Genomic DNA, 5,000 nt, shown 5'->3' with positions numbered 1-5,000 from the left:
GAAAATTATACACAAATACACAAAACATAAAAACATTTACAATATACACAACAATTTTTCTATGTTTCTTTCTTTATTATATTTTTTTTCATTATATTTCATTTCTATTGTGTGATTTTGTAATGGATTTTTTTAATTTTTGTTTTGGTATCGTGAAAAGAATTTTCGTTCTCTATACATATTATTATTTAATTATTTTATGTAAGAACGATATTTCTTCTTATATTGGCAAAATTTTCAAATAATATCATTCTATACATTTTACTTTATTTCAATGCATATAGTAATATATATACCTTTTTTTAAGAGTATATACATTTTTTTCTTGATTTGAAATTAATAATTTCAAATTCTATTATATTTATTTCAATAATAAATATATGATAAAAAGTATTTTCGGGTGCAACACATTAATATTTTATTTTATTTAAAAACCATCCTTTTACACATATATTTTATGAGTAAATATTAGAATAGCTCACAAATAAAACTAAAATATTGTTTAATATTTATTTCTACAATATGTTAGTATAGAATAATAGATTTTTTATGTTTTTGTATAAAACAAAATCTATTTCTATTTAAACTAACTGTAGGAAACCAGGAATAAAAAACGCTCATTATATACAATATGTTAGTACAGAATATAGAGTTTTGTATAAAACAAAATCTATTTCTATTTAAACTAACTGTATAAAAACCAGGAATAAAAAACGCTCATTATATACAATATGTTAGTACAGAATATAGAGTTTTGTATAAAACAAAATCTATTTCTATTTAAACTAACTGTATAAAAACCAGGAATAAAAAACGCTCATTATATACAATATGTTAGTACAGAATATAGAGTTTTGTATAAAACAAAATCTATTTCTATTTAAACTAACTGTATAAAAACCAGGAATAAAAAGGCACACAAAATCAACTTTCATTTTCATATTTACTTAAAAATACATATAAAGTAAAAAATATTTCCATATAAATACTAAGTAAATAAAGTCATACAAGTATGAAAATTTTCATACAAGTACTAAATACATAAATCATATAAGTATAGTAATATTCATACTTATAAGTATTTAAAAACAATTTCTTACTAATAAACTAACATAAGGAATTCAAATATATAAAAGTATAATACATTTCCTAGCAGTAAAAAATTTTCATATAAGTACTAAATGTATAAAGTCTATGAAGTAATAAATTTTCATATAAGTACTATTTCAGTATATGTCAATTTGAGCAGATTTGTGCAAATTTGTTATAAATGTTCTCTCCCATGTTGACGTTACCAACCCGAAAATATATGGAAAAATTCTTTTAACCTATTTAAAATTTAAAAACTCATATATACGTGGGTAATTTATATCATTTTCAAATATCGTCATGGTCATAATACAACTAATAACATCAAAAGTATTTTTACAATCGATTTTTTTTTTAAATTTTTAACTTGTATGACTTCATATTTAATACTTATATGAAAATTTATTACTTCATAGACTTTATACATTTAATACTTATATGAAAATTTATTACTTCATAGACTTTATACATTTAATACTTATATGAAAATTCATTACTTCATAGACTTTATATTTTTTATACTTATATAAAAATTTATTACTTCATAGACTTTATATTTTACTTCATAGACTTTATACATTTAATACTCATATGAAAATTTATTACTTCATAGACTTTATATATTTACTACTTATATGAAAATTTATTACTTCATAGACTTTATACAATTAATACTTATATGAAAATTTATTACTTCATAGACTTTATACAATTAATACTTATATGAAAATTTATTACTTCATAGACTTTATACAATTAATACTTATATGAAAATTTATTACTTCATAGACTTTATACAATTAATACTTATATGAAAATTTATTACTTCATAGACTTTATACATTTAATACTTATATGAAAATTCATTACTTCATAGACTTTATATTTTTTATACTTATATAAAAATTTATTACTTCATAGACTTTATATTTTACTTCATAGACTTTATACATTTAATACTTATATGAAAATTTATTACTTCATAGATTTTATATATTTACTACTTATATGAAAATTTATTACTTCATAGACTTTATACAATTAATACTTATATGAAAATTTATTACTTCATAGACTTTATACAATTAATACTTATATGAAAATTTATTACTTCATAGACTTTATACAATTAATACTTATATGAAAATTTATTACTTCATAGATTTTATACATTTAATACTTATATGAAAATTCATTACTTCATAGACTTTATATTTTTTATACTTATATAAAAATTTATTACTTCATAGACTTTATATTTTACTTCATAGACTTTATACATTTAATACTTATATGAAAATTTATTACTTCATAGACTTTATATATTTACTACTTATATGAAAATTTATTACTTCATAGACTTTATACATTTAGTACTTATATGAAAATTTATTACTTCATAGACTTTATACAATTAATACTTATATGAAAATTTATTACTTCATAGACTTTATACAATTAATACTTATATGAAAATTTATTACTTCATAGACTTTATACAATTAATACTTATATGAAAATTTATTACTTCATAGACTTTATATATTTACTACTTATATGAAAATTTATTACTTCATAGACTTTATACATTTAGTACTTATATGAAAATTTATTACTTCATAGACTTTATACAATTAATACTTATATGAAAATTTATTACTTCATAGACTTTATACAATTAATACTTATATGAAAATTTATTACTTCATAGACTTTATACAATTAATACTTATATGAAAATTTATTACTTCATAGACTTTATACATTTAATACTTATATGAAAATTTATTACTTCATAGACTTTATACAATTAATACTTATATGAAAATTTATTACTTCATAGACTTTATACAATTAATACTTATATGAAAATTTATTACTTCATAGACTTTATACAATTAATACTTATATGAAAATTTATTACTTCATAGACTTTATATATTTACTACTTATATGAAAATTTATTACTTCATAGACTTTATACATTTAGTACTTATATGAAAATTTATTACTTCATAGACTTTATGCAATTAATACTTATATGAAAATTTATTACTTCATAGACTTTATATATTTACTACTTATATGAAAATTTATTACTTCATAGACTTTATACATTTAGTACTTATATGAAAATTTATTACTTCATAGACTTTATACAATTAATACTTATATGAAAATTTATTACTTCATAGACTTTATACAATTAATACTTATATGAAAATTTATTACTTCATAGACTTTATACAATTAATACTTATATGAAAATTTATTACTTCATAGACTTTATACAATTAATACTTATATGAAAATTTATTACTTCATAGACTTTATATATTTACTACTTATATGAAAATTTATTACTTCATAGACTTTATATTTTACTTCATAGACTTTATACATTTAATACTCATATGAAAATTTATTACTTCATAGACTTTATACAATTAATACTTATATGAAAATTCATTACTTCATAGACTTTATATTTTTTATACTTATATAAAAATTTATTACTTCATAGACTTTATATTTTACTTCATAGACTTTATACATTTAATACTTATATGAAAATTTATTACTTCATAGACTTTATACAATTAATACTTATATGAAAATTTATTACTTCATAGACTTTATATTTTTTATACTTATATAAAAATTTATTACTTCATAGACTTTATATTTTACTTCATAGACTTTATACATTTAATACTTATATGAAAATTTATTACTTCATAGACTTTATATATTTACTACTTATATGAAAATTTATTACTTCATAGATTTTATACATTTAGTACTTATATGAAAATTTATTACTTCATAGACTTTATACAATTAATATTTATATGAAAATTTATTACTTCATAGACTTTATACAATTAATACTTATATGAAAATTTATTACTTCATAGACTTTATACAATTAATACTTATATGAAAATTTATTACTTCATAGACTTTATACAATTAATACTTATATGAAAATTTATTACTTCATAGACTTTATATATTTACTACTTATATGAAAATTTATTACTTCATAGACTTTATACATTTAGTACTTATATGAAAATTTATTACTTCATAGACTTTATGCAATTAATACTTATATGAAAATTTATTACTTCATAGACTTTATATATTTACTACTTATATGAAAATTTATTACTTCATAGACTTTATACATTTAGTACTTATATGAAAATTTATTACTTCATAGACTTTATACAATTAATACTTATATGAAAATTTATTACTTCATAGACTTTATACAATTAATACTTATATGAAAATTTATTACTTCATAGACTTTATACAATTAATACTTATATGAAAATTTATTACTTCATAGACTTTATACAATTAATACTTATATGAAAATTTATTACTTCATAGACTTTATATATTTACTACTTATATGAAAATTTATTACTTCATAGACTTTATATTTTACTTCATAGACTTTATACATTTAATACTCATATGAAAATTTATTACTTCATAGACTTTATACAATTAATACTTATATGAAAATTCATTACTTCATAGACTTTATATTTTTTATACTTATATAAAAATTTATTACTTCATAGACTTTATATTTTACTTCATAGACTTTATACATTTAATACTTATATGAAAATTTATTACTTCATAGACTTTATACAATTAATACTTATATGAAAATTTATTACTTCATAGACTTTATACAATTAATACTTATATGAAAATTTATTACTTCATAGACTTTATATATTTACTACTTATATGAAAATTTATTACTTCATAGACTTTATACATTTAGTACTTATATGAAAATTTATTACTTCATAGACTTTATGCAATTAATACTTATATGAAAATTTATTACTTCATAGACTTTATATATTTACTACTTATATGAA

The 5,000-nt window shown here is 17.3% G+C and overlaps 1 protein-coding gene across 1 annotated transcript in view; it reads right to left on the bottom strand.

Moving 5' to 3' along the window:
* LOC138858513 (uncharacterized) overlaps positions 1–5,000 on the bottom strand; it is a 20,721-nt gene that overhangs the window by 6,304 nt on the left and 9,417 nt on the right. The gene's annotated exons all lie outside the window — the stretch shown is intronic.

The sequence above is a fragment of the Bactrocera oleae genome, unplaced genomic scaffold, assembly GCF_042242935.1.
Source record: "Bactrocera oleae isolate idBacOlea1 unplaced genomic scaffold, idBacOlea1 ctg00000010.1, whole genome shotgun sequence".
NCBI lineage: Eukaryota > Metazoa > Arthropoda > Insecta > Diptera > Tephritidae > Bactrocera > Bactrocera oleae.
The sequence above is the reverse complement of the archived record's forward strand: the minus strand, read 5'-3'. Positions and strand labels throughout refer to the sequence as shown.